Here is a 13221-nt window from a genome sequence, read left to right as displayed (position 1 = left end):
CCGCCTCCAACAACGTCGCCGAGTACGAAACACTGGCTCACGGCCTCCGGCTCGACAAGGTGATTGGCATCCGGCGGCTCATATGCTTCGGCGATTCAGACTTGGTGGTACAGCAAGTTTCTGGCGAATGGGAGACCAGGGATGCCAACATGGCAAGCTACCGCTCCCTCATCCAGCAGCTCAGCGGCCCCTTCGAGGGCTGTGAGTTCCACCACGTTACCAGAGCAGACAATGAGGCAGCTGATACACTCGCAAAGATTGGCGCCAAGAGACAGGCTATTCCAGTCGGCGTCTCCCTCGAGCAACTCCATAAGTCGTCTATCAGGTCGTCTCCTGAGTCGGCGTCAATCTTCGTGCCGGCTGATTCCATGATGCAAGCGTCGTCGGCTCCACCAGCTACGCCGGCTACAGCTCCTGTACCGGCTCCGTTGGCCATGCCGACTCCAATGGCGGCACCAGCTGAGTCGACGGTCCAAGCACTGTCGACTCCACCTGCTACGCCGGCTACAGCTCATGTGTCGGCTACACTGGCCATGCCGACTCCAATAGCGGCACCGGCTACAACAACGACTCCGGCTCCGCCCTGCCTCGAACCCTGTCATCTCGACACCCAGTGGGTGGACGTCATGTAGGTAGATGGTGAGCCTGCTGCCACAGCAGCACCAGAGACACCTATTCTCGAGTCCATGACCGCCGCTCCATCAAGCTCGGGTCTGCAGAAGCCCCTAATAGTCAGGTCGAGGCGGAGCCAGCCCTTGTGTCGTCTCCGTCATGGGCTCAAACTATCCTAGCCTTCCTCCTTCACAACGAGCTTCCTCAAGACGAGGCGGAGGCGAGGCAGATCCAGCGCAGGTCTACAGCCTAGGCCATCATCAATCGCGAGCTAGTGCGGCGCAGCGTGACCGGCGTGTTTCAACGCTGCGTCGAATCAGAAAAGGTACAGGAGATCCTCAGAGACATTCACCAGGGGGAGTGTGGCCATCATGCCGCCTCTAGAACCCTGGTGGCCAAGGCGTTCCGCCACGAATTCTACTGGCCCACGGCCCTCGAGGAGGCCATGGATCTGGTCGACAAATGCGACGGCTGCCAGTTCTTCAGCGCAAAGATTCACATGCCGCCTTCGGCCGTCAAAACCATCCCCCTGTCATGGTCGTTCGCAGTCTGGGGGCTGGACATGGTAGGACCCTTCAAGACGGCTCGTGGTGGAATAACTCATCTCTTGGTAGCCGTCGACAAATTAACCAACTGGATTGAGGCCAGGCCTATCAAGAAGCTTGATGGCCCCACGGCCGTCAAGTTCATCACGGACATTTCTGTTCAATACGGCGTCCCCCACAGCATCGTCACCGACAACGGCACCAACTTCGCCAAAGGCGCTCTGGCGCTCTACTGTACCAAGGTAGGCATCCGGCTCGATTTGGCGTCAGTGGCACATCCCGAGTCGACTGGCCAAGCGGAGAGGGCCAACGGCCTGATTCTAGCCGGCATCAAGCCAAGACTGGTGGCACCACTTGTTAGATCGGCCGGCTGCTGGATTGAAAAACTGCCGGCTGTGTTATGGAGCCTCTACACCACGCCCAACCAGTCAACTGGCTTCACTCTGTTCTTCCTCGTATACGGGTCCGAGGCTATTATTCCCACGGATATCGAGTTCGACTCGCCTCGGCTCACCCTATACACGGAAACGGAGGCGAAGGAGGTAAGAGAAGACGGTGTGGATCTCCTCGAAGAACCAAGGGACTTGGCCTTGAGCCGGACGGCCATCTATCAACAGAAGTTGAGATACTACCATAGCAAAAAAATCAAGCCTCTCTCACTTGGTCCTTAGAAGAATCCAGCGCACTGCCGGCCAGCACAAGCTCTCATCCCCATGGGAGGGACCCTTCATCATCAGTAGGGCGTTGCACAACAACGCCTACTACTTGATCGATACCCAAAAGCCAAGGAAGCGCAAGAGGGACGACTCCGGTCAGGAGACGGAACGTCCATGGAACGCGGTGTTGCTTCGCCCATTCTATTGCTAGAAGGCAAGTATCAAACAATGGAAAGAGCATGCATATGTATCTTTCTCCCTCTTCAGGGGTCCTCAATGAATGCAATAAAAAGAGCATGCCTCATGCTTCTTTTTAGATTTCATATCGAGAGTGCTCACTCTGTGTACGCGCCTTGCCGGCTTCAATAAGCCCGGGGGCTACACTGTGTATGCCCCTTGCTGGCTTCAATAAGCTCGGGGGCTACGCTGCGTACGCCCCTTGTTGGCTTTAACAAGCTCGGGGGCTCGCTAGACGCTCGGACGCCTTCCCTATATTGTAGAAGAACACATAGTGTAAGCCGGACCGATCCCTCGTCACCTCGTACCAGCCAGCGTACTGGCTCCGGCCGTCCTGCTTGTGAGGCGATGCCAGGTAAGGCCGGACGCATGCAAAGTTCGACTACAAAAGGGTTGCCGGCTCAGGTTGGCTCGACCAAATTGACGATCTCATTCAGCCCGGCCTCTGCTTGTTTATGTCTTAATCTTTAAATCTTGATGGCTTCAAAAAATCTAAGTCTTCTGTTCTAAGGCCAGAAACCTCGACCCAGTCACAGACCGGCTCCCGGCTGTTGGGCTGGCGGGGTGGAAACTTAGGAATACAAGGATTGGAGAAAAAGGAGTCAACCAGGAATCAAAAGATAAGGATATAAAACAGCACGCATGGCAATACAAATATAATGCTGAATACATACATTCAAAATGTATTGGCCCACGGCCGACGTTCATTACATCCCCCAGTGGGTGGAACAACAAAAAGGACACCGGCTATGGGGCTGCGGCCTCATCGGTCGCCCCGGCCGCTGCTCCTGAAGTGGTGGCTTCACCATCCCCAGCTGCTCCCGAGGCGGTTGCGCCGTCTCCTTCGTGAGGGCTCCCGGCTCCATCCGCACCGTAGTCGGCGTACGCCGCACCGCTGGAGGCGGCAGCACAATCCACAGCATGGTCCGCCTCGCCGGAGCTGCCATCGGTATCATAGGGCTGAAGGTCATGCAGATCTTTAGGATCACACCGCCATCTTCACCCCGCTCAAAGCAAAATCGTCCCAAGCGGTCTACTCGGCGATGCCGCTGGCCCTCACACGCAGCGCCTCCTCCACGCCCTGCAGCTCCGCCTCTGAGCCGTCACGCTGAGCGACGAGCTTGCCCAAGTCCAGGTTTCGATACGAGGACTTGGCCAAGCGCAGGGCCATGTAGGCTCCAGCGCGCGCGGCAGACGCTCGCCAGGCATCCACGCGTTCCTCGCCAGCTGCAAGCCAGCGAGCGAGTCGGCTCATCGACGTCGGCTCCACGCCATCCGGCCACAAGGCCGACACCATCGACGAGCCTGCAACATGGAGCTGAGCCACAGACTCGCCCAGGGCAAGCACGCGGGCCTGGAGGCCCACCCCGATCTCCTCCATGCTCCAGCCGGAGGTACTATCTACCTCCTACCCAGCCGCATGGCGCTCCTCACGGCTCACCTCAACGGTAGTGTCGGTTGCGACCTGGGTCGCAGGGAAGAGGCCTGAGACAAGAAAACAATGGCGCAGTAAGAAGAGGAGACGGCCAAGAAAGCTGAAGACAAAACAAAAGAGAGAGACTCACGATGGAAGGCGCCATCGGTCTCATGGGCGCTCTCCAGGACCTCGAGCTCCCGCACCTTGCTCGCATGAGTAAGGCGAGCAACCTCTTCCTGAAGAGTCGCCGCATACTCCAGGGCCTTGGGTAGCTGCGACTGCATCCTTGAGGACCATCTCTTTGAGATGAACCGACGCAAGGCGATCCACATCGGTAGAGTAGGAGGCTTCCTTCCCCTGCAGCGTGCCGCGTAGCTGCTCCAGCTCGACCCAGCTGGACACCTCGAGCTCCTTCTTCTCCGTCTGGAGAAGAGCCAACTGCTCCTGGAGCCGGTCGCCAGCGCCTCGCAGAGCGTCCCGCTCCATGGCGACCTCGCCCTGCAAAACTTCGAGCTCGACGATCTGGCCATCAGCCGCCAGATGCTGAGTCCGCAGTTCATTATAGGCCTGCGCCTGAGCATCATACAGCTCCTGCAAAAAAAGCAAGAATAAGATTCGGCCTGGTTAAGACATAACCAGCCCGATTCTCGGAGGCTACACCCAGTGGGTTTGCTAGCGCGCCCCCACTAAAGAAGCACAACAAGAGAAGAAGCTCAAAGAGATTCGGCCCAGCCGATGATCGACCGGCCCGATTCTTGGGGGCTACACAAAGTGGGTGCGCTATCGCGCCCCGACTGGCGCAAGAAGAACAAAGAGGAAAAAAACAAAACCAAGATAAGGCGCTTACCTTGGTACGGGCCTCTAGGCGCTCTAGGTCGCCTCCCACCATGCGGGCCGACTGCTCCACCTTGGTCCGGCTGCTAGAAAACATCGACACCAGCTCTGGGACACCAGTGAGTGAAGTACCGGCGGGCAGTCGTGTGTGCGCCGAATTGGCCGCCCGCCATGACTTCATGGGCCGGCTCCCGACTCGGCCTCCAGCTCCTGACGCAGCTGGACCGTGTTGGGGAAAGACGATGGCGCCGGCTCCGGGTGATGGCTCGACAGCCGGCTCCGCCAGTATCACGGATGGCGCTGCCTCCTCAACGGGAGGTGGATGGGCTACACCCGGCACATCCATGGCCACCCCTAGCGCATCAGGGGCCGCGTCCGGCGCATCCAGGACCAGTTCCTGCGCGTCGGGCACCGCCTCAGCCCAGGGGGAGACGGGGATCGTCTCCAAGTCCACCGGCACGGAAGCATCCCGCTCGGAGTGCTGGGCTCCCTCAGCCCTTGGGGAGTGCCTTGGGGCCGCCTCGCTAGCTAGCTCCTCCGTGCGTGCGCGTGCGGAGGGGTCCTGTCTAGCCTTCGCAAGCCTCTCCGTCGGCTTCTCGGCCCGGCTAGGGCGAGACTGGCCCTCGGCCGTCTTCCCCACGGCCGCGTCCCACTGGTGCTTGGAATGCGTCTCAAGCTCCCTCTGGGCAGCATCGGCTGCTGCCCAGCCAGCCCGCTCGGCTGTTGAGGTGGTGTGTTCCTCCATGTCCTCCGCCTCCCTATCGAGCAAAGTTCTTAAGTAATAAAGCTTCCCACAAGATAAACGAAGAAAAGGGGAAGGGAACCTTACCCCGCGACCATAGGCACCTGCCTACGGCCAGCACCACGCCGCTTCTTGGCGTCGTCTGCTCGTGCTCCGGCTGGAGGACCCGGCGCCGGCCGCTTAGCAGCCCGCCTGGATGTTGTGGCACCCTTCCCCTTCCTCCCGGCCGCCTCGTCGGCGGCGGTTGCCCCGGCCCTTTGACGCCAGCCGCGCGTCAGTGGTGGGCTGGTGACCTCCTCCACCCCGTCGGAGTCCTCCTCGAAGGCTGCACCAGAGAAGAATGAGGGAGTCTCGTTGTCGTCCATCCAGTCTGCGACGAAGGGCCGCGGGTACTCACCAGACGGCTCTGTCCCTTCCGACTCCACGGCGTTCTCCGAGCCTGCGGAGGAGTCTGAGCGAGAGTCAATCACACCCTCGTCCTCAATCTCCGAGGCATCGGACACATCCACATCGGGAGCGGGCGGACGGAGGGATCCCTACAGCTTCTCGAACAGCTGCGAAAAAGGATGCAACCGCCGGCTCAGCGAGGCGGTCGGTTGCAAGACGAACATCGAAGAACGGAGAGACCACTTACCATTAGAGGTGGACGGGACCTGTTGAAGGGGGTCATCCCGCATGACTAGTCCCCGCTGTCGTCCATGCGGGCGGTGGAGATCAGGTTCACCCTTCGCGCTACCGCGCCGGGGGTGAACCTCTTGGTGGACACCCTGCAGGGATCATGCCGGCCGCTCATCTGGCATACCCGATGTGGCCACCTCTGTAGCGGCAGGATCCGGCGGGTCACCATAGTGGTGAGCAGGTCGCGGCCAAGGAGGCCGCTCTTCTCCAAGATCTTGAGGTGGGCACAAATCAGCGCCACCTCGGGATCGGCTTGGGGGTCTTCGCCGCCCAGTTCAACCTCGTCGGCGGGTCGATGTTGAACGGAGGCATGTTGAGGGCGTCATGGGCGGTGTCGGCGTTCTTCACGTAGAAGAAGCCCTTCTGCCACTGCTTGATGGACTCCTGCAGCGGCATCTGGGGGAAGCCCAACTTCGAGCGGTGATGCACCAGCGCGGCTCCGCACGGCGTCATCGGGCGTGGTCCGGTGAGCTTCTCCACCTCGGACTTCTCCATGGCGATGGATTGCTGCTTGAAGAAGAACAAGATGCGCCACAAATTGACGCAGGGCTCGATCCCCATAAATCCCTCGCACAGGATCACAAAGGCCGACAGCTGCAGTATGGCGTTCGGCGCCAGGTGATGCGGCTGCAGGCCAAAAAAGCGAAACCATTCAGAGAAGAAAGCACTGGCCGGAAGCCCGAAGGCCCGGTAGAAGTGCTTGTTGAAGACCAAGACCTCTCCCACGGCAGGTGTGGGAGCGGTCTCGGCACCGGGGTTTAGCGCCAGCACCCGGGAGGCCGGGGGCAGCAGCCGGTGATGGCGGAGCGCCTCGATGTGCTCTTAGCCGATCTCGCTGCCCAGCCAGGCTCCCTGCGAAGAGGCCTTCTGCGACAAAGACTTTTTTGGTGGAGCCGCCGGCCATGGCTGCGGGCGGCCAAAATCGAAGGGGTTGTTGGCTGTAAGGCGATGAAAGCAAGGAAGACGAAGAAGGCGAGCTCTTTCTCTCTGGGCTCAGGGAGGAAGAGAGCGTCGATGTGGGGCGAGGAGGGGGGCGAATGGCCTCCTCGGAACCCCCGCATCCCATTTAAACCCCCACGAAGCATCGTGGGGAGGGGATCCGGTGCGCATGGGACCCCCACTAATCCCGTGTATTACGGGTGGTAACGCTTCCCTAAGCTCAACCGTCCCGGAGTAAATCCATAGAGGATCTCCAGCGCGGAGGCCGAGGGGGCGTTGTGGCGGGACCCAGGGCCCAAGCCCGGTCCCGTCACCAGTAATCACCATCATTAAGTCATACGGGTCCTGGCACGTGGCGTCTTCTGGGCGACCTACGATGAAGCCGAGGCGTTGCTTCGAAGCCACCCGGCTTCGGAGACGGCGCTCCCCGTCACGAATGGCGGCAGAAATACCAAGACAAATCATCAAGCCGGTGAGGCCGCCCGCCCGCAGGCGGCAGGCCTCTCCAGCTTCGGGGACTACTGTCGGGGGGATAACCCCGGGGTAGGCTCATCAAGCCTGCTCCTTCATTTCCGGCCCAAAGGATATGAACAAATACAGTTTCCTAAGGCCCAAGTCTTCTGGCCGGCTAGGTTACGCCTACCGGCTGGAGGATGAGGCGGCCATCTCTCAGGCCGGCCAGGCAACCCCTGCCGGCTAGAGTCGAGGCGGTTACCTCTACCAGGCCGGCCTGGTCCAGCCAGCCAGCTAGGAACGAGGCGGCCGTGCCCAACCCGGCAGGCCTAGCAGGCTAGCCAACAGGGGATCACAAGTCACATCAGATCGTAGGTCAGGATGAGACCTTGCGATTAAAGTATCAATGCGTCAGCAAAGGTACTGGATCGGGGCGTCCGGCAGGTACGAGTGTCGACAGCCACGCCGCTGACCTACCCCGGCTCTGATCCATCACCTAGCATAGTGTCGGACCGTCGCACTTCCACTCCATTACTGCACTCGGCGTGGTGAACAGTGGGGGCGATCGTACTACCTGCCCATGACGAATCTCGCTGGATGACGCTCGACGTACTGCGCGTGCTCGGCATCAACCTTACGCGAGAGCTTCATTGGCCAGCCGGCGGGTCCCACAGCAAATCGAGGCCATGCAGCCGGCGGGCCCCTCAAGCGACAAGACAAGACTCTCGTGGGCCCCTGGTCAGCCGGTGAGGCTGCCAGCCGGGTCCCACTCTTGTACCTTTTATCCATATTGTTAGCCGGTGGGTTCGTCTATAAAACCCCCCAGGCACCCTCCATGCAGAGGGTCGGTCGAACAACACTTCGCACCCACCAACCACATAGAGAGAGGCAGAGACGAGCCGGCTGCTCCCCTCTTCCTCCTCCCAACACAGCTCCAGGAGCAACCCTTTAATCCATTCATACGCATCAAACACTCCGACAGGACTAGGGTTCTTATCTCTACGAAGAGCCCTGAAACTAGGTACATCGTGCATTCCATGCTTGTACCAACCTCGTTCCTAGCGCCCTCCTTTGTCCCTTCGGTTCTCACCGACTTTAGCCTACCTATGGCATATGTTGTTAGTATTCACCGACACAAACCTAAGCTGTCGTTTCTAAAAGTTTGGGGCTGTGATGCTTATGTGAAGAAACTTCAACCAGAAAAGCTCGAACCCAAAGCGGAGAAATGTGTATTCATAGGATACCCTAAGGAAACTATTGGGTATACCTTCTATCTTAGATCCGAAGGTAAAATCTTAGTTCCCAAGAAGAGATCCATTCTAGAGAAAGAGTTTCTCTCGAAAGAAGTAAGTGGGAGGAAAGTAGAACTTGATGAGGTAATTGTATCCCCTCTCCAACCGGAGAGTAGAGCAGCGCAGGAAATTGTTCCTGTGGCGCCTACGCCAACTAAAGAGGAAGTTAATGATGATGATCATGAAGCTTTGGATCAAGTTGCTACTGAACCACGAAGGTCCACAAGGGTACGTTCTGCACCAGATTGGTACGGCAACCCTGTGATTGAAATCATGTTGTTAGACAACGGTGAACCTTCGAACTATGAAGAAGCAATGGCGGGCCCGGATTCCAACAAATGGCTTGAGGCCATGAAATCCGAGATAGGACCCATGTATGAGAACAAAGTATGGACTTTGGTGGACTTGCCCGATGATTGGCGAGCCATAGAAAATAAATGGATCTTCAAGAAGAAGACTGACGCAAACGGTAATGTGACCGTTTATAAAGCTCGACTTGTTGCAAAGGGTTTTCGACAAATTCAAGGAGTTGACTACTATGAGACTTTCTCTCCCGTAGCGAAGCTGAAGTCAGTCCGAATCATGTTAGCAATTGTCGCTTTTCATGATTATGAAACTTGGCAAATGGACGTCAAAACAGCATTCCTTAACGGGCATCTTAAGGAAGAGTTGTATATGATGCAACCAGAAGGTTTTGTCGACCCTAAGAGTGCTAGCAAAGTATGCAACCTCCAGCTCTCCATCTATGGGCTGGTGCAAGCATCTCGGAGTTGGAACATTCTCTTTAATGAGGTGATTAAAGCGTTTGGGTTCATACAGGTTTATGGAGAAGCATGTTTGTACAAGAAAGTGAGTGGGAGCTGTCTAGCTTTTCTCATACTATATGTGGATGACATATTATTGATGGGGAATAATATAGAGTTATTAGAGAGCATAAAGGCCTACTTGAACAAGAGTTTTTCAATGAAGGACCTTGGAGAAGCTGCATACATATTAGGCATCAAGATCTATAGAGATAGATCGAGACGCTGATAACCCACAAGTATAGGGGATCAATTGTAGCCTTTCTCGATAAGTGAGAGTGTCTAACCCAACGAGGAGCTAAAGGTAGGACAAATATTCCCTCAAGCTCTATCGACCACCGATACAACTCTACACACACTTTACGTTCGCTTTACCTAGAACAAGAATGAAACTAGAAGTACTTTGTAGGAGTGATAGGATAGGCTTGCAAGAAAGTAAAGAACACGTAAATAAAACTAAGGGCTGGTTAGATAAAGAAACAAGTACGAGTGCCTAACGAGTGTGGACAAGTTGTGGTAGGAGTTGCAGAATTGTCCCTAAGCAATTGACTACGTTACTAGATTGATAGCAAGTATCATGTGGGAGAGGCCTCTGCTAGCATGTCATCCCTTACTTGGTATACTATGCACTTATGATTGGAACTATTAGCAAGCGTCTGCAACTACTAACGTTCATTAAGGTAAAACCCAACCATAGCAATAAGATATATTGGTCCCCCTTCAATCCCATATGCATCAATTTCTATGCTAGGTTTGAAGCTTCTGTCACTCTAGCCTGCCAATACATAGTCCTGTCAACATACAACTAACCCTATGGTGTGATTCGCGCACGCGATCATATGATTGGCACCAAAGGACAGAAACATAACCACAAACAAATTTAACCAATCATAGCAATTCATCAATCACCGATAGGACAACGATAATCTACTCAGACATCATAGGATAGCAACACATCATTGGGTAATAATATGTAGCATAAAGCACCATGTTCAAGTAGAGGGTACAACGGGTTGCGGGAGAGTGAACCGCTGAATATAGATGGGGGACCTCCTCCCTAGATGGGAGAAGGGTGTCCCCTCTGGTCCATGGTCTCCATGGAGGCGGAAGGGCGAGAGCCCCTCCAAGATTGGATCTCTCTCTTTGTGTCCTTCTATTTCTCCGCTCCCAGATTCTGCGTTTCACCGTTTCTTAAATTTCCGGAGATCCGTAACTCCGATTGGGCTGAAATTTTAACACGATTTTATTCGGGATATTATCTTCCTTGCGGCGAAATAAGGGCACCAACCGCCTTAAGGAGTGGCCAAAAGCCTGCCAGCCGCGGGGCCACCCCCTGGTCGTGGCTGGTGGGCTTGTGGGCACTCCATGCACCGTCTCGCGTTGATTCTTCTTCCCAAAAATCATAAAATTCCAAAAAAAATCCCCGTAAAATTTTATTGCGTTTGGACTTCGTTTGGTATGGATATTCTGCGAAACAAAAAACATGCAACAAACAGGAACTGGCGCTGGGCACTGGATCAATATGTTAGTCCCAAAAATAGTATAAAAAGTTGCCAAAAGTATATGAAAGTTGTACAATATTGGCATGAAACAATCAAAAATTATAGATACGATGCAGACGTATCAGCATCCCCAAACTTAATTCCTGCTCGTCCTCGAGTAGGTAAATGATAAGAAAGATAATTTTTGATGTGGAATGTTACCTAGCATAATCTTGATCATATAATCTAATCATGGCATGAATACTAAAACAAGAGTGATTCGAAGCAATAGTCTATCATTTGACATAAAGACAATAATATTTCAAGCATACTAACAAAGCAATCATGTCTTCTGAAAATATCATGGCCAAAGAAAGTTATCCCAACAAAATCATATAGTGTAACTATGCTCCATCTTCCCCACACAACGTATTTAAATCATGCACAACCCCGGTTTTAGCCATGTAATTGTTTCATACTTTAGTGTTCTCAAACCTTTTCAACTTTCACGCAATACATGAGCGTGAGCCATGGAAATAGCACTATATGTGGAATGGAATATGGTCGTCGTGGAGAAGACAAAAAAGGAGGAGATAGTCTCACATCATCTAGGCGTATCAACGGGCTATGGAGATGCTGAAGGGATCAATATGGTTGACTAGAGGGGGGGTGAATAGGCAACGACCAATTTTTAATTCATCTTAGCAAGTTAAGGTAAACAACATATGGGTTCACAAATATTACAACAATGGGGTGAACCCTAATGAAGCTAATAACGAGAGCTACTAAGACAAGTAAGAGATAGACGACAACATAAGCATACACAAAGTAAAGGTTAGAGATAACCACAAGTGGAACCGATGGAGACGAGGATGTGTTACTGAAGTTCCTTCCCTTTGGCAGGAAGTACGTCTCCGTTGGAGCTGTGTGGAGGCACAATGCTCCCCAATAAGCCACTAAGGCCACCGTATTCTCCTCACGCCCTCGCACGATGCAAGGTACCGTGATTCCACTCTAGGTGCCCTTGAAGGCGGCGACCGAACCTTTACAAACAAGGTTGGGGCAAAATCCACACAAAGCTTGGAGGCTCCCAACAAGACCACGAAGCTTCACCACAATGGAATGTGGCTACGAGGTGACCTCAACTGTCTAGGATGCTCAAACACCCTAGAGTAACAAGATCCGCAAGGGATTGGTGGGGGAATGAACTTTTCTCTTGGTGGAAGTGTGGATCTATGCCTTCTCAACCAATCCCTAAAGAATCAACAAGTTTGATTGGCTAGGGAGAGAGATCGGGCACTCTTGAGCTTAGGGAGCAACAATGGAGCTTGGGAGGGTAAGAGATAAGGTTCCACAGCTAGAAGAACCCTTTATATAGTGGGGGGGGGAATCCAACCGTTTTCCCACTCTAAGCCCGAGTCTAGCGGTACTGCTGCTGGATGCAGCGGTACTACCGCTGGCTCTCCAGCGGTACTACCGCTGGCTCTCCAGCGGTACTACCACTGTCTCCAGCGGTACTACCGATGGGCCCCTGGTAGTGCATACGCATTACCACCGCCAAGAAAGTCTTCGCAAAAAGGTCCGTCCACGTACAACTGCTAGGCAGGCGGTACTGAGCTCCTGGAGCGGTACCACCGCTGACCAGGGGCGGTACTACCGCCAGCTAGCGGTACTACCGCTAGCACTCCAGCGGTACTACCGCTAGCTGCAGTGGTACTACCGCTTGGCCCAGAGGTACTACCGCTGGGGGACCATTTGCACAGAAGAGGGAAACACAAAGGCGGGAGCCACTCCAAAGATGCTGGCAAGGGGAAAATATGTGAAGTGTGCGTGTGCAAAGATTGATTCCAGTCAAATCTTTCCACTACGGTTCCCCTCTTAATAGTACGGCTTTCCTATGACTCAAATAAAGAGAATCGTAGAGAACGTCGGCCTTCTGTTCCACGAACGAGGGGGCGAGTCGTCTTGTGCCATTGATGTGTGTTATCTGAAATATTAATCACACACGGTTAGTCCTTTGCGGTACTGTCATCAATCACCAAAATTACTTAGGCATAAATATGCCCCAACAATCTCCCCCTTTTTGGTGGATTGATGACAATACCGGATTTGCACAGAGAATAATATGAGAACTAAAATATAGAGATATATGACAAAAAGGAGCATATGACTCACAGCATATGATGGTAATAAACTCACAAGTTCATGTCTCACAAAAGATAGCAAAATAGAAGCAAACCAAGTTCGAAGCAAAACACGAAAGATAAGCAAAGCAAAGCAAAGTTTGACTCTCAAAGCAAATCCTAGACTCTCTCCCCTTTTGGCACAAGACACCAAAAAGGGGCACACCTAACGCCGCAGGTGGTTACTCCTCATCCTCAGCATCGCCAGACTCGTCCGTACCCTCCGGATCGTCCTGCTCCTCCTCTTCCTCCTCAGCGCCAGACCACTGGTAACCTTGAGCCCGCATCCAAGTAGCCTCTGGAGTTATGTCATCCTATGATCCGCTGGAGATGTCAACATCAAGAGTCC

This window comes from Hordeum vulgare, chromosome 2H (assembly GCF_904849725.1).
Source record: "Hordeum vulgare subsp. vulgare chromosome 2H, MorexV3_pseudomolecules_assembly, whole genome shotgun sequence".
NCBI lineage: Eukaryota > Viridiplantae > Streptophyta > Magnoliopsida > Poales > Poaceae > Hordeum > Hordeum vulgare.
This window is presented reverse-complemented; position numbering follows the sequence as displayed.